Consider the following 25,396-nt stretch of genomic DNA (forward strand, 5'->3'; position numbering starts at 1 on the left):
TTGCTTTCCTTTTCTTTTTCCCACATGAAGAGGTTTAATGAGAGAAGAGTAGAAGAGTAGAGAGGAATAAAGGCTGGCCACGAGCACGTGGAGGGAAAGGGTGTGTGTGCGCGGGGGTGGGGGAGGGGGAGGGGGAGATGGGGCGAGAAGGAAGAGGGACAAAGAGGGCACAAGAACAGAACAGAAAAAGAATAAGAGAGCATCAATTGCTTTCTTGATCTTGGCCATTCTGATGGGGTGAGATGGAATCTCGAGGTGGAATTTAATTTGCATTTCTCTATTTGCTAAGGCTATTGAATGCTTTTAAAGATGTTTCTTAGCCATTTTTATTTCTTCTTTCTCTGTTCAAATATGTAATATAACACACACACACACACACACATACACCTATATATGAGATTGTTCTAACTCTGTAGCCTTCCGTTTCACACTTCCTTTGCTCTACGGAAGGTCCCACTTGTCATTTGCTGGTCTTAATTCCCGGGCAAATAGAGTTCTATTCAGAAGGTTCCTTTTTTACACCTATATCTTCAAGAGCACCGTTAGTAGTTCTGCACTTCAAGTTTCACATTGTGGGGTTTAAAAAATATATTTGGAGTAAATTATTGTGCGGGTTGATAGATATGGGTCTATTCTCACTTTTCTACATGTAGACACCCAATTTTCTAAGCATTATTTCTTGAAAATGCTGCCTTTCTCTTCAGTGTGTATTTTTGACATCTTCGTTAAGCCTCGGATGGCTGCAGTTGTGTGCGTTCAGAATTGGGTCTTCTGTTTTGTTCTTTGGTGTGCATGTGTGGTTTTGTGCCAAAACCTTTATGTTTCTATTGCTATAATTCTGCAGCATGTAAATCTGGAATGTTAAGTCTTAACGGCCTTATTCTTGATGCTTTGGCTATCTGGGGTCTTTCGTAGTTCCATAGGAATTGTAAAATGCTTTTTGCTGTTTCTGGGGAGAATGTTATGGGGACTTTGTTACCCGGATGTCTACTTTGAGGATTTCGTGCTTTCCAGGATCCATAACTAGGAAAGTCAAGCACTGCTCTAAAGCATGAAATAGACAAGGTTTAATATTTATTTTGAGAATGTCTTTGCTTATTAGTTCATTCTTAAAAAAGTGGTCAGAAAATTTGAGCTACTCAATGCATCAAATAAATATTTCTGTGAGGTAAAATTAAGTGATCAATTTCTCATATCATTAACACACACACACACACACACATTCATGCAGCCTGCAGTTGGGTAGTGTCAGTAGATAATAATTACGATGATGGAGATTTAAATGTGTGTAAGTGCTGCCTGTAATAATTCTGATCTTTACATGTTTACTTATTTATTACATGGATCTTATTTAAGACTGTGGTCTTGAAGAAGAACCAAGGTTGTTATGAGATAGGTCATAACCCATGGCTTCACAAAGCAGCCTCCCCAGTACAGGTGGGGGCTACCAAAAGAGAGCATCTGGAGACAGCCGCACACTCTTGGGAAATGCCCCCTTTGCTCATCTTGATCCGTCCCCATGCTATTTAGTGTCCTACTAACAACACAAACATATTATCATCTGTTGGCCAAGAGGCCAACATGAGTCTTAGAGGGTTAAATGAAGATGTTGTCAGGGCTTTGTGTGTTTCTGTAGGACTTGGGGCAGGCTCTTGTGCTTTGATTGTTTAGTTCAGAGAGAATGCCTTGGGTAGTGGCCTCCCTTAATTTAAAAAACTTGGAACAGCTCATCAACCTTTATCTGTAGTCCCCCTCCCCTCTGACCACAGCCTGGAGGGATGGTTAAATTGCTCTACCTGAGTCGTTCAAAATCATCTACCCGTCAGGGAGGCTGACTGAATCTGGCTAGGTTGAGGGTACGATCAGTGTGATGGTTGGCTCAGGGAGTGGCACTATTAGAAGGTATGGCCTTGTTGGAGGAAGTGTGTCACTTTGGGGTGGGCTTGGAGACCCTCCTCCTAGCTGCCTAGGGATTCTCACCCTGTTCCTGGCTTCCTTCGGGTGAAGATGAAGATTTCAGCTCCTCCTGCACCATGCCTGCCTGGATGCGGTGATGCCGCCATGTTCCCGCCTTGATGATCATGGACTGAGCCTCTGAACCTGTAAGCCAGCCCCAATTCAATGTTGTCCTTTATAAAACTTACACTGGTCATGGTGTCTGTTCACAGCAATAAGACCCTAAGACAGTCAGCGTACCTACATGCCTCAGAAATTAAGGTGTGAATAATACGGGGGAAACAGTGGCCGCTCCCCCTGCCTAAAATGACCACCTTTTATCAAGTATCCCTTAGCTTTCTCTTTATTAAGACATTTTTAGATTTTCTGCGGTGATATGTGAAAAAAAAAATCAGACTCTTGCTGCAGCCAAAGAAGCGTTATTGATAAAAGAAACCGAGGATCTGCAGGAGCTTCTAGGATTTAGAGACAGGGAACTTGCGAAGTTTGAGAAATCCTGAGCCTAGACCGGGTGTAACTCATGGAAAGATGGAGAGAGGAGAAGGAGGGTCAAGGCCCAAGTGTTTCTCAGCAAGGGAGAGACATTGAGAGCCTCGGGAGAGGAAGAGGGAAGTGTAAAACCCTGTCAGAGTCCTGTTCCTCATCTCTAGATTGTGTGTGCTTGGGAGTGGGGGGGGCAGTCTACTTTCCTTTGTGGATAATGAGATATAATTCCATGATGGTCCTCAATGCTTAGGAACTTGACCCTTGAAATAACCCTCAGAGGGAGGTGAAAGGAGGTCTGAGTTATGGAAACGAAATTTCTTGGGTCTCTCAACCACCCCTGTAAAGCTATCACGTGCACTCTGGCACTCTGGAGTATTCAGTACTAAAGCACTGCTGCACACACACACACACACACACACACACACACACACACACACACACACACACACACACACACACTGACAGAATCAGATTAGATGAGGCCACAGGACACTTACTCTGGGTCATACTTTCTGTGTACTTTATGCCCTTTAGTGTTCTCCTTTTATTATTAATTCTATGTCGGCACACTTCTATTTTATAGATGACTTTGAGGAATACAGCGTGTGGGAAGCAGCAGTGAGAGAGCTCAGTCACAGTCTCCAAAGCCCTAATTCCTCTTTTGCCCACACCAAGTAGGAAACAAAGCACATGCTGATTGCCTGTTTGTTATGTTTTAAAGCAAAGAGTTAAGCAGCTCTGAGCATTTCCTGGTTTTCCTTGATATCCTTAAAAATGTTAAGGACAGTTCCTGGATATAGACTATAATAAATGCTAGCTATTAGTACATACAGTAGTGATTAAAATGACAATGAAAGCGGTTATTCCTGCTCCTTAGAAATACAGCTTCTGCAGGTACTCATCCGTCTCCTATACACGCTCTGTGTGCACAAGGGCATAATCCTACGTAAAGGGCCCCAAGGAATATGCAAAGTGAAAAGGACACAGATCTGGCCTCAAGGATCACGTGGTACAACAAATTACCAGGCAATTAAATAAGCAGCAGAAACGAAGGTCGTCTCTGTTCACTATGCCAGGACAGAGACACAGACTGCTATAAAGGTGTTTTCTCTGAGGTTGTCCAGGGATTGAATCATGAGGTGGAACTTGCCTAATCGGCAGCCATGACCTCTTTGCATGATAGAGAAAACAAACAAAACACAACACAAAACAAACAAACAGAAAAAAAACAAAGACAGGCAATGGCGATGAAGCCAGTAGTGTGGGCAGAGGCTACCCCTGACGGATGTAGATGGCTGGTTCGGGAGATTGCCAGGGGGTTCCCATTGCTCACATGCCACAGTCAGTCATGACCAATGAAACTTAGCAGAACAGGCTTCAGATCATTGTAGTATTTTGAGTTTAGTTGGTCACCAAAATTATGATCATTGTCTATAGGTAGAACTTCTGTAACAGATGAATTGTAACAATGATGATTTTGACTCCCAAAGCTATCTGTCCCTATACTCTCCGACTCAGACAAAACCAGTAATAGGTGAAGCAGTATCTGTTTCTCTAACTCTTGACCTAAATCTTGACTATAAGTTGACTTACATCCGTCGGCTTGAAGACAGGTGCCATCATGGAGCCCTGTAAGAATCAGAGTGTAATTTTGTCGAATCACTTCTTGCCTTCTAGCTTTAAGTGGGTTCGAGGGATTGGACTCAGGGCTCCAAGACTGCTCGGTGAATGTTTCAACCCACTGAGACATCTTGATGGTCCCCTCACAACATATTAAATATCAAGATGGCAAGAAGATTGCAAGGAGACTGCAGAAAGTTCATTGTCAGCCTGGGATGCTGATTGAAACCCTACCTCAAACAATACCAAGGAAAAACAGTCGCACTTTATAACCTGGAGGTCATGATTTAATAAATGGATCTTGCATGTGTGTATACATGTATTGTGTATGTGCGTGTGTGTGTGTGTGTGTGTGTGTGTGTGTGTGTGTGTGTGGTATGTGTGTGTGTGTAGGAGGAGGGTATCTGGTGTCCTACTCTATCATTCTCTTAATCCATCTAATTTCCTTGGGACAGAGTCTGCAATGAGTCTGGAGTTAGTATGGGTGACAAGCTTAGTCCTCCTGTATTTTCACAGTGTTGGGACTACAGGCAAGCCGGTAACCCTAGGTTTTATGTAGGTGCTGGAGGTTTGAACCCAAGTCTTTATGCAGCCATGCTCTAACCCATTGAGCCATCTCTCGAGGCGCCCAAATTGATATGTTTTAAGAATAAGTTTCTTGCCCAATTTCTGATAGCAGGCCAACTTAAATAAGTAGTCTTGTGTGTTAATTACGAAGTAATGGTCTTAAAGGAAAAGACAAAGAATTAGTCCGGCTAGGTGAATAGATGCCTTCAGATTTTTAATTGAAACTGGTTCTGCTTGCCTCTTTTCTAAGATGGGACTCTACGCACAAATGAGCTTTCTCTAGAAGGGAACTCTGAAGCCATTAGCTGTCTCTTCTGATTAAGGCAGTAAAAGTAGCAAACACCAAACAGGCATTCTTGTCTGCACCGCTGTTTTCTCTGGCCAGCTGATGAGTGGGCTATGGCGGTTCAATGGGCTACACGGAGAGCTGAGCTTTGACCTCTGGCTTCCGACCCTTTAGTCCTTACTGAACATAAGGAATGGAAGAGAGAGCCCAAGGTGAGGACTCTAACTGATGTTTCCAACTGGGTCGGGAGCTTTCAGAAGAGAGCATTTGCCTACCCAGAAGTTCCAAATGCCTAGAAATCTCCAGTTGTAAACATCCAGTAGGTCCGTGGTAATTTACTTTGAAGCTTCAGTAAAAGTCTTAGGAGGTCATGATGAAGTGGGCGTGGGAAGAGATATTAGGGGGTGAAAAGAAGAAGAAGTTCATAATATTCATCTCAAACTTATCTTTTGAAGAACTTGATGGGTTTTATTCAGCCACGGAGAAGAACGACTGGGATTTTGTCAATTTTAGGGACTTAGAAATTTGGGTGGATGCTGAGACCATAAAATTTGGTAAAGTTAGCCAGAATCAGAAAGGTAAATGTCACACTTTCTCTCCTTTATGGCTCTCTTACACACATGTGCACATGCACACATGCACATGCAATGCATATGCACATACACACATGTTTGCATATGTTCATTTATATATACATATTTGACAGGAAAACAGAAGTGAGCCTGTCTAGTAGGAGAGAAGGGGACAAAGGACAGTAATGGGAATGAATGTGGTCAAAGCACACAGCATGCTTGGGCGAAACCATGGTATATATGAATTTATGCTGAGAAAAAGCAGTTGTGTGACTTAAGTAGGAAGACATGGGGAGAATTAAAAGAGCGTCCTTTGCATATTTTGTGCCTGAACTACATTGAGTATCTTCAGCCTCCTTTATTCCTTTGTATGCTGTGCCGTGGGACAAGGGAAGAAGCAGAGTTTGGGGAGGAGAGCTATGTTTTCTTTTTGCCTTTGTTCAAAATAAATTACTGGTCCAGGGCAGAAGAGAGGACATGGGCTGGAGGTAGCAGAACAATGAATGGGGCCAAGCGAGAGGCTAGACTGTAGGTCTCTATTCTGTGGAGGAGGGAGTAGGGTTAGACCTTCGTGGTATAAAAGTAGTGTGTGGTTTCAGTACTGCGTTAGAAAGGGGTTTGTGTCCAGTATGTGTCTGTGTCCCCTACGATGACAAGCCATCCTGTTCATCTGCTTGGAGTGTAGACTGTTACATTGTTGGTGTTGTTGTTTTTAAGACTTTGCTTAAATGGTACTGAGTTCCGGTGAGGAAGTCTCCACTGATATCCTCAGTGACTGCATGTTAGTTGCTGTCCTATTGCTGTGCTGTAACCAAGGGAATGCTTATTTAAAAAGTAATTAGTTGGGGTTCGCTTACAGTTTCAGAGGATGAATCCACCATTGATGGTGAGGAGTGTGGTGGGTGACATCCAGGCAGGCATGGTGCCTGAGAGGTAGCTGAGAGCTTTACATCCTGATCTGAAGGCAGGGGACAGAAAGGAAGGAGAAGGGGAGGGGAGGGGGTATGGGAAGGGAGGGAGGGAGGGAGGGAGAGAGAGAGAGAAAGAGAGAGAGAGAGAGAGAGAGAGAGAGAGAGAGAGAGACTCTGACCTGATTTTTGAAACCTCAAAGTTCATCCAAAGCGATACACATCCTCTAACAAGAATACACTTCATCAGTTGGGGTCCAAGCATGAAAATCTATGAACCTATGGGGTGGGGGCAGCAGTGGTGGGGTGGGGGGCATTCTCATTCAAACCACCACAGACTACTTCTTATTCTGTTTATCTTGTTTATACTTTACCAGTTTTATAAGACTCACTTAAATGAGGAAAATGAATTCATATGTATATCAGGCAGTGAAGAAAGTAATTGTGTATGGGGTGTGTGTGTGTGTGTGTGTGTGTGTGTGTGTGTAGGTACATGTGTGTAGGTCAGAGGACAACTTCAGGTGCCATTCCTCATGTGCTGTGTACTTGGTTTTTGAAACAGAGCCTCTCATTGACTTGAAGCATATCTATCAGGCATCCACCAGCCTCTACCTCCCAGCACTGGGATTATAAAAATAGGCCTCTATATCCACCCTTTATCCACATGGGTGAGCTCCAGGGGTTTAACTCAGCATCTCCTGATGTTTACAAGGTAAAGTTTTTATCCACAGAGCCATCTGTCTAGCTCCTCATTTAATTTTTAAAGCCAGTGTTGGGTATGTCTCTGACTGGCTTCAGACTTGCTAAGTAGCAGAAGACTTGAACTTCTGATCTTCCTACTTCTACCTCCAGGGTACTGAATTTACAGGCATGCATCTCTACCCTTGGTTTATCTAGGATCAAGGGATAAAATCCAGAGCTTTGTGCATACTAGGTAAGGACTCGACCAATTAAGTTATATCCCGGATCATGAAGCCATTTTTTTTTCTTTTGTAAAGATCTGAATTATTTAGTCTGTTTGTCATTTGAATTTTTTTTCTTTTTGGTCTGCAATATGCTTTTGAAGAGAGGAGAGCCCGGAGGGTCACATTTTCTTAAAACCAAACATACACTTCCATTATGTATTTCCTTGTCTGAAGCAAATGCCCCAGGTATTTACCTGGGAGTGAAGAATAATTATGGTGGAACGCATCTTATTCCAGAAGGACTTCTATGGTTACGAGCTCCTTATTATGTACAACTCAAGTTGATTTCTTTTCTTACCTCTATGAAATAGTAATAGAGTTTTATGCCTTTCTATAACCATAACGTAATGATGACCTGAAGTACAGGGAAAATTTCCATAAAGCGTTAAATGATTCATAGTCACTTTGTGAATTGAGATCCTTATTACATCTTCGAAAACGTGAATGGAAATGTGCAATCCTGCCGGGGCCGGGACTTGGCATATCTTGACCTAGCTCATTGTCAACAATATTCTCCTCCTAGTGACGGGGATTGGAAGGAAGACTTACAGGTTTAACCTCGTACGCCAGTGCCTTCCTCCCTAGTCATGTGGTGGAATAATTTAGTGAATTATGCCACAGGAAATTGGTTCATCTACAAATTCCCTGGCCTTCTGCATCCTGACTGAGCATAGAATTGTATCTTTAAAGACCCGCAAGTAAGAGGGCCCAATGCCTCCTGAACAGTTTGGTATGACATATGGCTTTAAATGTGACAATTTTATCCGCAGCACACAGTATCTGCAGAGTTGAGCTAATGTTCTTGGGAAAACAAGAAGAGATTTATGCCCAAAAACTAAAGGCGAAGAAGAAATTCTTTTCAGCTACCATATGTAGAGTACTCGAAACTCTGCATAAATAGAAAACAATATTGACGTCTATGTATCTAAAATTTTAGGAACATTTTTTTATATCTAGCAGCTCTACTCAAACTCTTACGGTGATAAGACTCATAAGCGAAAATTCCTACAGGGTAGAGGTAGGGGGCAGTGCCAGGGAAGCAGGCCAGGAGGAGCTGGCTGGGTGTGTGTGGACTACCTTGCCTGTCATAGATTTGTGCTTTGCAAAATTTGCAGCCTGTTTCCATGAAAGACTGCTGGCTTGTGGTGGCCACATCTTCTAGAAACTTCAGAGACAGCTCATCCTGAGTCCATGTAAAAATCTCAAAATCAGGTTGATACTAGATTTTAAAAACATCTCTAAGATTTCTTTGTACCCACAATGGATCATTTATACCGTGACATAAATGAAAGAGAGAGATGGTTGAAAGGGCTTGGAAAACAAGCAGGAGGGGGAGGGAGAGGGACAGGGAGAGGGAGAGGGAGAGGGAGGGGAGAGAGGGAGAGGGAGGGGAGGGAGAGGGAGGGGAGGGGAGAGAAATTTGTTTTTCAGAGTGTATCTACAATTTAGTCAGTATCAACAAAGACCCTCCAAGTACTAAAATCGTGATCCAAGAAAACCAAAGTGTATGACTGCCTAAGGTTTAGAAGTTCATTCATTTCTACAGTCGATACCCAGTGAGGACGGACAGCCCTACTTAGATAACATGGCTGCTTTGTGTCTGGTGTGAGACAGGCATCTAACTTAATTTTCCAATGTGGATGTAGTGTTAACTTCACACAACATGCTAAAAAGGCTCTAACTCATTCACAGCTATCAACAGTGTCATGCGCATTATAAATCAAACGTATGTGTGTGTATGTTTCTAGACTCCATAATTCATTCAGTTGTATGGTTGACGACGTACCACATCGCCTTAAGCGCTTTTAACATAGTATTTTTTTTCCTCCTCAAATGTCTTGACTGGGCTTGTCCTGCATATGAACTTCTAAATTCGGAATGGTCTTGCAACCTGCCAGCATGTTTGGAAAACAGTTTGCAAACAGTGAACACGTACAACCAGGGACTGACTTTGTATACGCTCCCCTAAGTAGGGAAGCACACCACGCCATAAACATTTCGGAATACTCATAGAAGTTACCTTTAAACTATGCAAAATCTGGGAAGAACTGAAGAGAAACAAACATCCGAGAGTGTGAGTAAATTAATTCCCTGTGTAAGCAGCCCAGCGTTGTAACACAGTTATGGAGTTCTGTAACTCCAGTTTTACAGAAGCCATTATCAGGGAAACTACTACACAAGATCCAAATGCAGGAGATCGGCCATGGTAACTCATGGGCTTCATCTCTTTCGCTCCATTCCCAGACTCTGTTCTCCAGAGAGTCCTTCACATGATCCTCACCTTTGAAGATCTGCAGAGTGAGGAAGGCTGTAGGTCACGGATTTATGTCGGCTATTGTTTTCTGGGATACACAAGGTGTCCTACGTGGAATCAGTTTTCTGCTGGCCGCTGTTGTTGTGAGGGAGAAATCCCTCGCTGGTTGCTGACTTTCCTGTGTTTCCATTCTCTGTTCCTGTGGACGAGCAGAAGGCCTTTCCCCAGACCGCATTACAGAAGCCTCACCGAGCCAGGAAGCAAGGCACGTGTAATGCATCAGAGGGAGGCTTTACTAGATAAAGACGGGTTTCCCCAGCAATTACTGTTACAAAGGCAGTTTCAGAGGACGCGAGGATGGGCGCACGTGTTGGGCACAAACCTGGCTGAGGCTTTTAAGACCTTTGCGCTGTGGCCTGCTCGCGCGTTAGAATTGCCTGGTACTCTTTTAGAAGGCAGAGACCTAGGTCCTACCCCACAACTGGTGAGTCGGAGTCACCCTAGCTGATGTCTTGGAGTCGTCATCTTACATAAATATCATTAGGCGAATCTGTAAAGTACAATAAGTGTCCACCATACACTTGGACTGAATCGCAGCGAGCACCTTCGGGTGCTTGAACACCCTGGCTCAGGCCTGCTTCCTGAAGCTTGATGTGGTTTCTTGGGATGCAAAGTGGATTGAGAACAAATGCTGGGCCAACTGTTTTGCAAATAGAGAAGCCTAATGACCTTCCTGGGAACCTTCTCCAGGCACCCTCCCCTACTTTTGAACACTAGCTTTACTGTCCAGCCTTTTGGGTTTTCCTGAAATCCTCCTGACATTTGTACTCGGACAGTTGGAAAGTTTCTTCTCTTTGCACTCGGCAGCGCGCTATCGATTGGTTTTGGCCTTTGTACTTTCTCCCACAGCACCCCTCCCCATCAGCTTTCTCACCCTTGGGGGAGTATTTCGTGTCTAAATATTGACCAAATAATTCTCTAGACTATTATTTATAGAACATTTCCTCTCGAGTCAGGAAAATAAGAGGTTTTCTGCCTCTCGGCTCCAAATGTAGTAGACAGGACCCGGGTGTTTAAACAAGGACCTGAAGCAAGGGTTTGCCAACCTTTCCCGGGCTGCATAACAAATATTCTTTATTTGTTCCGTCAGGTGTCGAAGTCAGCTATAGCCCTCTGAAGGTCATGTCTGAGCCTTCACACCCTGCTACCCACACCAACTATTATGGGTCCCCTGTGAAAATAAAACCACCTTAGGAGGGATCATCCTAGGCTAAAGAGTCAGTTAATACCTTACTTTTCAATTAACACGCCAGAAAGGATTACTCGGAAGTCAGCAGAGGAGAAGAGTAAGGGGCAGACTGGCACTTGGAAAACCTGGTTAATAAATAATAATAATAATAATAATAATAACAATAACAATAATAATGATAATGATAATAATAATAATAAACAAGGGAACAGGAAGGAAAGAAAGTTTTGGCATTTCCACTTGAAACTAATGAGTCACGGGGAGGAGAGCGGAATCACTGGGGGACTTCAGCTTTTAGATTCGTAGCTAAAGGTACGTGATTGTGAAAAGATCAGTGCTCTCCAGAGTGGATGAATAAATCCGGCAGAGGAGTCATTTCTTACTGCTCTTATATAAACAGCCTGCCCACCGTAGATGTCCAAGGCACATAGAAATGTATCTTTACATCGTCTGTGTGCTTTTTCCAGACCTACACTTGCTGTCAGAATATCCCCAAAGCACGGGTTTGGGGTTCTTGAGCCAAAAGTAGTGGTTCAGTGGTACGGGGGATATCTATTCCATCTGACAGAAAAGACCGCCTCACGTGACTGCCTGTTTATCTGCAGCACAGTTCAGCTGAGACCGCAGCAGCATCTTCCCCCTTCAAAGGAGTCAAAAGGAGGTTTTGCCACTAAATTCAAAAGGTTACCCTATGCTCAGATTTCCAACTCAATCCAGCGACTTGAGCCCGAAAGTGGTTTTTATTTATTCATTTAGAGTTTATGTGTGTCTGTGTACGTGTACATAGGGGCACGTGTGTTGGGGGACGGTGATGGTCAGCAGTCCATCTTAGATGTTGTCCCTCAGAAGCCTTTAGCTGGGTTGGTTTTGGAGACAGGGTCTCCCACGGGCTCTGGGTGTACCAAATAGGTTAGCTTTCGGGCCAGTGAGCCCCAGAGGTCTTCCTGTGTCTGTCTCCCCAGAACAGGGATTAGCATATGCTACCATACCTATGGCTTTTTCTATGGGTTTTGTGGATGGAGCACAGGTCCTCTTGCTTGCTTGTGAGGCAGTTGGCCAACTGAGTTCTCTCCAGCACTCTATTCATTTACATTTTAATATAATCTTTGGTATGAAGGAATAACTGATGTGACACACATGTCTATATGTAAGTTATAAAGTTAATACTATAATGAGTAACTCCACCCACCATCCATCCAAGAACCTGGATATCATTCTAATAGCACCCCGTATTTACTTACCACCTTCTCTCCACATCTCCTCAAGTTCTTGCAACAGAGGAAACCAATACTTGGAGTTCCATATTATTGCCTCACTTTTCAAAGTATACGTTCTACTCATGTACTTAAAAATGTGAAAAAAATAGCATATTTTCTCGTCCCACTTGTTTTGAGCATTACATTAAGTAGACCACTGTAGAAATCATTCCACAGTTAATGCATTTGTTCTGTCAAAGGGAAATTACTGCTTCTGGTTTCCTGTTAACAATGTCGTATTCTATGCTACTAGGTGCACATATATACAAAAAATTCTTTGATATGGACGTACACACCATGCACACAGAAACAAACAAACAAACGTGGCACTCGACCCTTTGACACTTTTGAGACTGTTTGCTCTGAGGCTGCCCCATGCACTGGGACAAGCTTGACAGCATCCCTACCCTCTTCCCACTAGATGCCCCTAGAGTCCCCAAGCTGTGACAACGGAAAGTGTCCCTAGACATAGCCAAATGTCTCCTATGGATCAAAGCCACTGAGTTAGGAATGTAACTCTTGGGTAGAGATGATACAAAATGCTCACCTTCCACAGAGAATGGCGAGCTCTTTCCCAAAGCAGTTGTGACATTTTGAGGCCCACTTGCTTACATTTCCTCTGGAGCTCTTAGAACCAACAGATCATGCAACCTGAGTAAATCCGTGTAACCCTGGACTTTCCTAATTTCCATTTCCTCGACTACAGACAACTCAAAGGACCTTGTGACACTTGGGTCTTCCACTATGAGGTATCTGTGTTTGTGGGCTTTGCTTCTCTGTTGGGTTTCCTGTAAGTAGCTGGGAGATAGCATATATGTCTTCTAGAGACAAAGCCTTCGTAAATGAATTGTAAATACCCCAGAATTATGAGGGTGTGTTGTGACCTAGACACTTTTCCCCAGCGTTCTCAGACAGCTTATACTAAATTCCTTGGCTTTTCATGTACCCTACGTTCAAGGCTTTTAGGAAGCATTGCTTTTCCCAAGCAGGGCTTTTTGGAAATACTGATATATGTGGGGTGGGAATTGCCTGTGGCAATAATTCATTCTCCTGCCTCCATGGACTTCTGCCTACATCCTTTAGGATGAATGTGTTATGACCGTGTATACACCTTCCATATTTTCACATTTTGGTCTGTTTTGTACATGCATAAGTGAATTGTGTTCATAGCCACACTCCATTCCCCTTGTCCACACCCACATATTCCCCTTTACCCTCCTCTTTCTTCCAACCAATCCCTTCTTCTGCTTCCCCACTGGTCCCCACAGTCCCTATGGCATGATTATGATTCCAATGACATCATATCCAGAGGGCAGCACCCTTTCCCACCCTCTGGCTTTTATACTTTTTCCAGCCCCTCTTCGGCAGTGTTCCTGAGCCTTGGAGTGAGTGTCAGTGATGCCCTGCTTAGGACCAAGGACACAGCAGTCACTTAGCCTCAGAATTTTGACCAGTTCTACACCACAGCATTAAACCGCACACTCTACAAAAAGAAGCTTCTCTGATCAAGACTGAGAGATGGGCTAGCCTAGGGAATAAACACACATATTAAGAGGACAGCAACCAAAGGTCCATTTAGGGAAGCATTAGTAGTAAGCCCCTTTCCTCATAGGGACTGTAGCCTCCCTACCTATAGGCTTCTGCATAAGTCTGCACTATGGTACAATATTGTACTCAGGTCCAATCAGAAAGTGGTTATTTATGAACTAGGTCACTATCATACCATTGCCATTGGTGGGCACATCCTCCCTGACAGATCAGGATTGCAGCACATAGGGTCCATGTTTGGATAAACAAATTGGTGGACTTTTTTCTCCAAGCAGTCATAGAACACCCTTGTCATTGTGAACGGTAGCCAGCATAGGGGAAGCTTCTACTTGGTCCCCAGTGGATTTATCTCCTAAGAACATAGTGTCATAAGAGATAGGGTCTGATTATCTAGTCTCTTACAGGAAACAATGGAAATAGTTTACATTGTTTTGGGACTGTCCAGGTGCTTCCTAGCCAACAACTTGTAGGTAAAGTATTCTAGTTTTCTTTACCTGACACTGTTTTTTTTTTTTGTTGAAAAATATGTAACTTCTGGGGGCACCATTTAGCTTATATGTAAGTTTCTATATAGCTTTTTATATTTTCTAAGTTTTAATTTGATTTTATAAATCCCCACCTTTAGCAAAGCTGCCCATCCCCTGTTTAATCTTTTGTACCCCCAGTCTAACCCTGTCTATTTTTCTGTCATTTATATTTTCTCTCCCTTCCTTTCAAGAACCATATCACACACACACACAAACACACCACACACACATACATACACACTCACACACACACACACACACTCACACACACACACGCACACAGGCACACACACACACACTCACACACACTCACACACACACCTTTTATTCTTGCTCTCTGGCCTCTGTTGACACTTGAATTTAAGCACAGAAACCTTCAACTTTGAACCCAACATTGACATAAGCCAGAGGTCATAAGGCACTTGTCATTAATGGCTTGGTTATATGGCAGCTCTAGTTTTAGCCTTTAAAGTGGCCTCTCCACTAATATCATAGTTTGAATTCCCACCAACAGCAGATACACATTCTCCTTCCCCCAGATCTTCACCAGCATTTGTTTTCTTTTACTTGTTTGTTTTTCTTTTCTTCTTGATGATAGCCTTCCTGACCAGCAGGAGATAAAATCTCAAGATAATTTTCATTTACAATGCTCTGATAGTGAATGACATTGAACATCTGAAAATGGGTTTAGGCAATAATGTTTCTCCTTTTGAAAACTCTCTATTCCTTTATGCAGCCGTCTTTTTTTTTTTAAAAGTGGGTTGTTCGATTTATTTATGTCCAGTTTTTTGAGTTATCTGTGTAGTTTCAAGATGAATCCTCTATTAGAAGTATAGCTGGCAAATATTTTCTCTGTCCTGTAGGCTGCCCCTTCACGAAACAAGCAGGTTCCTTCTCTATAGAAGCGTTTGGGTTTCATGAGGTTCCATATGGAAGCTTTTGGCGTTATTTCCTGAATCACTGGGGTACTGTTTATAAAATCCTTACCTATGCCTGTGTCTAGTAACAGGAGTGTGTACTCCTGACCTCTTCTTCCAGAAGTTTTAGAGTTTCACACTTTCTGGCTAGGTCTTTGATCCATTCACAGCTGCTCAGAGTGAGAGGTAAGTATCTAGTTCCATCCTTCCCTGTGTAGACATCCACTTTTCTCCATGCTATTTGGACAAGGTGCTCTCTTTCCTCCAGGTTGTATTTTTGGCATCTTTGCAAAAAAAAAGTGTCTGGTAGTTTTAGTCGAATGGACTTGTATCTGTGTCCTCTTTTCTATTTGACTAGCCTACTTGTTCCAATTTTGAAGCAAAGTTGTGCTGTTTTTATTACTACATTATAGTATTTATTATTATTATTGTTATTGTTATTATTATTATTATACTACACCATACCTGTAGTATCTAGTGAAGTCAGGTATAGTGTTATCTCCTGTGTTATTGGTTTTGCTCAAGGTTTACTTCAACTATCTGGGTTTTATTTTGTCGTTTTTTGTTTTGTTTTGTTTTTTTGGTTCTGTGTGAGTTTTTGAATGTTGACTGGGAATCATATTGAACCTGTAGCTTGTTCATTGTTGCTCTTGTTGTTATGAAAACAACCAGTTTTCATACCAACGAGTCTTCCAATCCGTGAGCACACCCAATCTTTCACTCTGTAAAGTGTTCCTCTGCTCCATTCTTTAGATTGTAAAGTGCCCATTGGGGAAATCATGCAGTTCTTTGGTTTGATATATTCAGAGTATTTTCTGAGGTAATTGTGAGTGGGGCTGTTCATTTTTATTTCTTTCTCACTAGTTTTGTCATTAGTCATTAGAAATGTTGCTTGAGTTCTTTTGTATGTTAATTTTGTCTCTCCCAACACTTGGAGGAAATCAGGTTAACAGTTTCACACACTTCCTAGTGGAATCTTTGGTCCTTTTACTTACAAAATCCTATTACCTGCAACAAGGTCCTCTTAAATCTTGGGTCTCTGATTATCACTGAAACGTCCTCTTATCTGAGTCACTTTTCTATTGCCACCACAGAACACCACAACCAAAGCAACTTCATAAAAGAAAGTATTTAACTGGGGGCTTGCTTACAGCTTCAGAGGGTTAGCCCATCATCATCATCATCATCATCATCATCATCATCATCATCATCATCATCATCATCATCATCATCATGGCTAGGAGCATGGCAGCAGGCAGGTATGGAGTTGGAACAGGAGCAAGAGCTAATACCTAATCCACAGGCGTGGGAAAAGTCATGTGGGCTTTTACAACCTCAAAGTCCAACCCCAGTGACACACCTCCTTCAACAAGCCTACACCCCCTAATCCTTCCCAAAGTAGTTCTGCCATTGTATGAGGCAATGGGGGCCATTCTCATTCACCAGCCAGAGGACTGTTGGGACCCTCCCAAAGTTCATGTTCCCTAAACTTCAGGTTTAACTCAGTAAGAGCTGAGACCTCCAGGGAAGCAATGTAGCAAAAGAATGGGATTAGTGTCCCCTCAGAAGAGGCTTAAAGGGCTTAAAGGGCTTCCTGCCCACAGATTTTTGTGGAGACAACTACATGAAATGTTCAAAGCAGGGTTCTTATGGACATCAAGGGTTTGAGTTACTCTGATTTTGGATTCTCTAGCTTTTAAAACTCTCTCTCTCTCTCTCTCTCTCTCTCTCTCTCTCTCTCTCTCTCTCTGTGTGTGTGTGTGTGTGAGTGTGTGTTTATAAATTACTCAGGCTAAGCTATTTTGTTAAAGCATAGCAAACAGAGTAAGACACCCACTTACTTAAATAAAAATACATGTAAAGCTGGCAGAGTCAAGAAATAGGGACATTTGGGTGGGTAGAAAGTGAAAGATGCCACGGAAACCACGGGTCAGAAAAATCCAAATTTACTAAATCACCATCTTGCCTAGGAACTAACTCTGGCGTTCAAAGGATCTTTTCACGTGTTCGAAGTTGATTTTGAATACAGGTGCATGTATGTATGTATGTTTTCCCATGTGTCCAAGTATTTACAAGCAGGATCAATCCGCTAGCCTTCGTGAGGCTGCTTTGTCAGAGACATTTCCAATCAAGCTCTTCATTTCCTCTCCCCTGTCTAAAACAGAGCGTTTCCCACAAAATCAAAATGAGAAACCACGGAAGTGCGTCTCTGCTGAGAAAGACTTCATCTTGATCCGCCCTGTCCAGTCCTTCCTTAGCTGCCAATCCCTCGCCATCCTTTTGTATTTCCGGTACTGTGAGCATTGCTTCCAGCAAGTTTCCTGGGAAACCTAACAGGACCGGTTCCGGAAGAGTTGGCGGCGCCTTGGAAGATAACCACACAGCCCTCATGTTCTGTGGTTCTCTGGTGTTTCGGTTCTGTGCCAAGTGCATTTGTGAAGACTAGCTCAATTAAATGTGCTTTCATTTATATGGTGGCATTTTCCAAGGCGGACCACAAATTTCCCTCATTTTGCCACTTCCCACACCAGACACAAAAACCTGAAGAAAGTAAAGCACAAAGAAAGCTGCGTGGAAAGGTTTCTGGTGACACAACCTGGTGATTTGTGAGTCAATCAGGACCCCCACACCCCTCCCCTTGGGACGAACTACAAAGTAGGCGGATAATTATTTAGTTGAGCTTAAAATGTTTCTTCTGCATGAGTTCCAGAGAAAATGAAGATGCTTCTGTTATTATCAAAGTAATAGGAGGGCAGGAGCTTCCAGGTAGAGAAGGGAACTTGAATGGTGGAGGAGTTGAGGGGGAGTTTTTCAATTGCAGTGTTAAGGGAAGGAGAAAATGAAGAGACAAGAAGGGAATAAATGTTTTTTTTTTTTTTTTTAAACAAAACACAAAGCACTGTGTAGCAAAGAAGCTAAATTTTAGCAAAGAACAATCAATTCTAAAGACGTCACTCTGGGTTCAGAATTTGATGGGCTCGGAACAAAGTTGACTCACTCTTCCTACGAAGTATTAAATATCCAATGCTACAAAATACTTTCTGATTGAAAGAAAGGTTCAAATAACAGAAGGAAAACAAAAAGAAAAAATCCATAATACCATTAGGTCTGTGGGCTGGCTAATTTTTCTGTTAACTTGACCCAGTCATCTGAGAAGAGGAAACCTCTGTTAAGAAAATGTCTCCATAGATCAGACTGTAGGCAAGCCTGAAAGGCATATTCTTAATTAGTGATTGATGGTGGTCCTGGGTTCCATAAGAAAGCAGGCTGAGCAAGCCATGGGGAGCAAACCAGTAAGCAGCACCCCTCCATGGCCTCTCATCAGCTCCTGGCTCCCTGTTTGAGTTCTTGCCCTGACTTTGTACAATGATGAACAGCGATGTGAAAACGTAGGCCATAACACTTTCCTCCCCAACTTTTCCTGGTCATGGTGTATCATCACAGCAAACATAACCCTAACCAGGACAGCATTCATACATGCCTTTGGTTTCTTTGACTGTTGAAAACTGAATTCAAGTCTCTTTTTCTAGGCATGCACTGCAGATAGATGCTAGGATTCAGGCTTCTGCCTGTAGGAAAATTAGAATAACTTTTTTTTTTTTGGTTAAGATAAATGAGCTATCTCTAATATAAGAATGAGGCATTTGTCATTTGATGGTGACAAATGTTGCCCTGGGTTTCTGTTTTGAACATTAATATCAGTGCATAGAATTAGGAAATGCTAGCACTGGGATATAGCGGCCCATCTGGTTTCTACGCTGGCTGACTTTTGTGTCTGCACACCTGTGTGGTTAAGATCTCCAGCCCTCATTTGATTTATAAGGTGTTGAATACTGGGGGTGGCAGAGGGGATCTCTAAAATGCTTCTGCCTTCTAAAGCCCTGTCTCAGCTAGAATTTAATGGCGTCGGTGAGAAATGGTATTTGTTTTATTTTCCAATATCTCTGAAATTAAAGAGTATCATCTGAGCACTACACTTAAATGACTGTCACAGCATAATCAGACACCCTTACTTCCCTTTTTCTTTGGATACACAAAGTAATAATGTATTAGAATACCTTGGAATTATTTAAGTATGCTGTGGTGTTAAAGTGAGAGACCCCCACCCACCCCGAACTTACCAAAATCATATAACCTGTCAGCGTAACTTCCCAATGGTAATGTACCTATGGTAATACTAGATATCTTTTATAGGCGAATGGACTTTTGATCCTAAATAAACAAATAAACAGAAAAAAAAATCAGCCAACGGTAACTGAGTTTTCTAACCCATCCCTTTCATCTATAAGTACCTCCACTTCCCACTTTCTGCTCAACTACTGGCCGTCAGATCTTTATTACGTCCAATAGACAAGTCAGGAAGCATAATGCTTACAGATAATATATGATATTGTGATGAGCTATAAAATACCAATACCAAGATAGGACCGCACAGCATTAACAGTGACCAGGACAGCATTAGCAATTGATATAAAGAGATACACCCTGACGAGATGCATCCCAACATCCACAGGTACCCGTTGCCATGTGGATGCAGGGTCTCTCTTCTTGTGTCTGCTGCCAGGCTGTGTGTTTCAGGCTGGGCGAGGCTGTGAATTTCCAGGTGGCTCTCCCATTCCCACTTTCTGTCTTACCTCCCCAGTCTTAGGATCCTGGATGTTCCCAGTTACATCCATGCACTTCACGTGGATTGTAGAGATCAAGCTAACGTTGCCAGGATTGGGTGACAAGACGTTTTACCCTATTGGCCACCTCCAAGTCCCTCATCCCATTCTCTTTGACTACATTGATTTCAGACAAAATGGACTTTAAAGCAAGAAAATGCCCTCACAGACCAACAAAGACACTTTTGAGTGGTAAAATGATTATTTTCTATTTCCTTCTCAGTCCCATCATCAGTTGTTTGTGCCGGGAACTGAACCTGGGGGGCTTTGTCCCTGCTAATCAAATGCTCTACCACTGAGCTAAATCCATTACATTCTCCCCAGTATTCAACCATAACATTCTTTCGTTTTACTAGGTCGTGTGAGTGCAGGTCACCTTTCCAGCCTTGGACATGGGTGGGGTGTTTAGGATGTAAAATGTCGTCAAAGGCTTACTGCTTTGAAAAGTCATGGGACCTTTAAAAGGTGGGACTTCATTGTGGGTCACTGGCAGCGGGACCTGAGCACACACTTACTGTCTCTTCTCTGTTTTCTGACTGGCCATCGTGACTGGCCACCTCACACTTGTGTTACTAGCCCATCTGATCACGACGGACTGTACTCTTCTTAACTATGAGCCCAGATAGGCCTTTTCTTCACTAAGTTGCTTTTATCAGGAATTTGTCCTGATAAAATTAGAGTAAGAAAAGTAATTTATGCAATGGTCATATATCAAATATATGCACCACCCCTGAAGGGTAATATGAATTCTGGCCTTGAGATAGACTCCACTAGCTAGTTAGGGAACCAAATGACAATTTGTTACTATTCTATCTCGTGTGTGTGTGTGTGTGTGTGTGTGTGTGTGTGTGTGTGTGTGTGTGTGTGCTATGTGTGCACATGCTCACACACACAATGCCACAGTGCATTTTGCTTACAGTTGACGAAGTTCACCACACCAAATTAAACCAAATAGAGACAAATGGATTTCAAACGAGAAAGCCAGGTCTCGGTAACATTACTTTGAATCTTAGCTCATCTATGAATCAAAAACGTCCCACAGTTCTCTGCTGGGCTGACTCTTTTTATGCAAGCATACTTAACTCAAGATTCTGTCACTGGAAACCAGAAGAGTCTTGAAACAAAACAGCAATTAGCAGGAAAAGTGGGTCAGCAGTGCTAGCGTTTGAAAAACGGTATGGGTAGCTATTGATTAGTTCCGGGCAGAGAAAACACACATTTCCTGACTCCTGCCTCACTCGGCTCCTCATAGCCCCTCCCACTTTTGTACCCTTCAGAGTTCCCGCACTGACTCCATAGTTTCCCAGTAATTTACACCTCGGAGAACATTTATAATCACATAACACATTCAAGATGCTACATTTCTAGGCAAATTCAAATCCAAACTCCAGCTGCATCGAGTTTGACCTGGGTGTCTTTTTCTCACAGCTCAGGCCAGACCTGTGGCTCTGAGCCTGCAGTAGAGGAGGAGAGATCATTCCAGCTTTGAGAACTCCTTCCATGTGGTCAAGCTTTCGTTTAGCTTCTGCCTTTAGGGTTGTCTCTTGGCTATCAGTTAGTGGGCAGCAGGTCTGCCATTGTGAGGAGCTTCTGAATGCTTGCCCTGGTATTCTGTCTGCCCTCTCCTTCCCTTCCCTTCTTGCTTTTTTGCCCCTCCCCTTCCATTCTCCTTTCCTTCTCTTTCCTTCTTCTTCGCCTTTCTCCTCTTCTCTTCTTCTCACCCATTTCTTGGGTTCATCAGCCAGCGTCCTCAAACAGTGTTTACAGGAAACCTTCTAGGTGAGGTCATGGGTGACACACCCTCTATCTGGCCTTGAGTGGCATCCTTTTGTCCTTGGTCTGCAGGGATTCTCTCTATTAGGATCCCTGCATTCACAACTCCTTTTACAATGAGTTCCCATAAAGCTCAGCATTAAACTCCTGACTCACTTTTAAACCAGGCCACTGGGAGTTCCTCCTCAGTCAGGCTTTCTCTTCCTTGTTTGACGATTGAAGGCGATTCTAGCCAGATTCTCTGACTTTTTTTCTTTCCAGTCTGGCAACAGAAAGTAGTATCTATTTTTAAGAACACTGTCAAACTTCAGGGTATGCCCATAAATCCCTCCTAAATGTCAAGTGCTCCCCAGGCCTCTCTTGTTAAATACCAATGCACTAAGGCTAAAAACTTCTGGAGTTTGGAAGTGTCTGTTCAGAGACTCTTTGCCTCTGAATATATTCAAAATATCTGCAAAAGTCTTGGCAGAGCCTCCTTAACTTTGATAGGTGGGGAGAACCCTCTCACTCCTGCTTTGTGGCAAGACCCCACCCACTATCCCTTATTTATACAGATATTTTTCTCTTTCCATGATTATAGCTCCCTTACGAAGGATCCTTGTCTTTGTGTGAAGGTCAAAGAGATAGCCTGTGCAAAGGAATGAATAAAAATAAAACCACCACCACCACCACCAACAACAACAACAGCAACACCAACACTACCACCAACAACAACAAACTCCAGTTCAGTCAGCTACAGCATCACCCTGTCAGGTGCCTTTTGAAATGCTAGGACACACGTTGACAGGGTTCATGCTCAGTATGCTTGCTGGCTACCTCTGAGAACCATGTGTGGATTCAGACCAATGCTGAGGAAGCCATCTTGCAAGGGAGTAAGTCAGGATTTGGTCCTCTAGTTTTTGCATCATTAGAAAATCAAGGTAGCTCTAGAGAAGAGGCTGGGACAGTGGGATGAGGAGGGTCAGGGAGGTTAGTGTTGGTTAGTGCTAGTTAATTGGGGTGCATCTCAGTGGTAAAGCACTTCCCTAGTATGTATGACACCCTGAAACCAAGCTCCATAGGATTAAAAAGAAATAATCATAGTAACCGCTTAGTAGCAGCGTCTTTTGATTTCAGCAACCGGATGAATGATAACCTTGGTGACTGCCTATCATCCTTTGGTTGAAGTTTGTGGGGAAACCCCCCTCCAGATAATCTCAATTCTATACCGTCCTGCTACATTGGAGATATAGGGTTCCCTGTGTCCTACAGATGCTTGACAAACTTAACTGAATTAAGGTGTGAGGCTTGAGGAGAGATACCAATAAGAAAAGAGCAGGCAAAAGAGGGGAATCCAAACAGCGTGCAAGAACCAGACAAGTTCTATGAAAAGTCTGGCATTTGTAACAGAGAAGACAATGAGGCTAAAGGGGAAAGAAACATCTGTGTGCTCAGTGATGATGTTCCTAGGGAAATCCCGATGTATGAGAGTGTGGCTTTGTGAGTACTTTCTTGGCATGTCCTAGGTTCTGGGTTTGATGCACACACACACACACACACACACACACACACCCCACAGAGAGAGGGAGAGAAAGACAGAAACAGACAGAAAAGAGAGAAGAGACACCCCCTTCCCCATAGGAGGCTGAAGCTGGCTGAAAGCAAGAAAACGCTAAAGGGAAGGGAGGTGATGGCTCAAAGGTGGTCCAGGCAAACAATTCCAGGAGGGATTGGTAAGGATGGGTAGAAGTTGGATGCAGTTAGAATGGCATATGGAACAAGTGAGTGCTTGAGGGTTCCTGTTTTGTAACAACTTGAGCATATATGAGAGAAGAGCAGGAGTCGGCTAAGAGTGAATGACTGAGACAGTGGGGAGAACATGAAGCCTTGCCCTCCTCCAGCTGGGACCACTGAATCACAGGTCTTGGGGACTGGCTTGAACAAATGGAAGTTCTTTTTCCCTTCCAAGACTGAATGATGGTGTCTGAGTATTCATCAGAGTAGAAGAGAAACTTAATTAGGCAAAAGGAGTAGCTGATGCCAGGAAGCCCTTCTTTTGCATTCTGCATTCAGTGGAAGGGGGAAAGACAGAGAGACAAGGAAGCTGTAATAGAGTAGTGAAGGGAAACACACAAGAAATGAGGTCTAGAATATTCCATGGAGAGTGGAGAAGAATTTTCAGGATTGAATTGTGGGTTCTAGAAGAGGTTCCCGATGAACTGGAATACCAGGTTGCTGGTAGGTCTAGAAGCTGTGACCTCACCTGTGTATGTGGCAAGGTTAGGAAAAAGTGGCAGAGTTATTCCAGAGAAGAAAGCTAACAGTAGATAGCCACAGCAGAGGGAGGAGGGGAAAACAGGACAGAACAGAGGGGCTAAGAGTTCAGACTGATGGGAAGGATGGAAGGACATCAGCAGCAAACACGGGGTTCAGAGTAAATGGCAAATCTTCGATATGGGGGATGGATTGTCTAACTTTGAAATCACAGGAGGGAGTAGAATCCTAGCTATTCTTTAAAATGGAGACTTGCTCATGTGGCTTGCTGAGGCCCTGGAGGAGCTGTCTGAGTTGTGACTGAGGTGGGAAGTCACTAGGGGACAAAGCTGTGTTGACTTGGCTTTGATCTGAGCTACATTTGACAGAACTTTTCACTGAGAGAGAGAGAGAGAGAGAGAGAGAGAGAGAGAGAGAGAGAGAGAGAGAGAGAGAGAGAGAGAGAGAGAGAAAGAGAGAGAGAGAGAGAGAGTGAGTTCTGGCCCTGAATGAGAACGGAGCCCCCATGGACCTCTACAAATGTGTGTGTGTGGTCTCTGGACAGCAAACATTTTGTTTTCATCAAACAGCTTGCATCTTGTGCCTCCTTAATTTAAAAAAAAAATGAGAGAAATACCATACACAAAACAGCTTGTCATTGCTGGCCTTGGAAAGGGAAGACAGACCACCGAGTGTTTTTCAGTACCCAGTTCCCTGTGCTCCTTCTCACAGGAGAAAGAAACTCAGAGCAACAAAAGGTGTTCGAGAAAGGTTCTTTCAGACAAAATTTGGTGGAGATTAAAAGAGGCCAAAAGTTCAAATGAGAAGGAGGCACCCGCCAAGTAAGCAGGAACAGAGCCAAGGGGAAGGAAAAGGAGAGACTAGCTTAAAATGCAAGTAACCATGGCGAGTCTGAATTTCAATGCTAGAATCTGGTTGTGAAGCGATATCACACAGAGCCCCGATTGTTTATTCAAAGCAGACCATGAGAGAACAGTTGTTTCCAATGGGTACCCGCACAGCTTGGCTTCAAAATCATAAGCACAGTTTCGAAAGCATCCGGGGCTTCTCCCTGACCCTTTTGGTAGTATGCAAAACGAAGAGAAAGCACAGAGTTTATTCTGCGTCTCCTATGGGTTTGCTCATGCTGTACATATGGGCAAGCATTCTGGTGTCAGATGTTGAACTGGTGTCCTGCTACTCCAGTCACAGATGCTGCTGGAAACTTGGGCTGACTAGGCTTAACATTGTTCCCCAAGGTTCGAAGAGCAGTTCCTCTTGGGAGGGAGAAGAGCTTGGAACTGGCTGAAGGGCTACAGGGCTGAAGATGAAGCATTCAGCTGCAAGACTCAGATACACCTGCTAGAATGCAGCAGTGGCTAGAAATGTCACCCGTGGCACTCCTTTCATCCTGGACAGTGTATCTGTTATTGCAGAATAGAGGCCTCCATCATTCCCATATGGGTGGTGTCACTATCCATGTCAAGGGCTTTTGGAAGGGAGAGAAGTCTTCTGTAGTTATCTGAGACCCTGAAATTGATATAAAAGCTCCCGAATTGTTTGGCTTGTCCATTTGTTGGGGGTAATGCATTCATTATTTTCCTCCAATTAGAGTA

Source organism: Rattus rattus, chromosome 14 (assembly GCF_011064425.1).
Source record: "Rattus rattus isolate New Zealand chromosome 14, Rrattus_CSIRO_v1, whole genome shotgun sequence".
Classification (NCBI taxonomy): domain Eukaryota; kingdom Metazoa; phylum Chordata; class Mammalia; order Rodentia; family Muridae; genus Rattus; species Rattus rattus.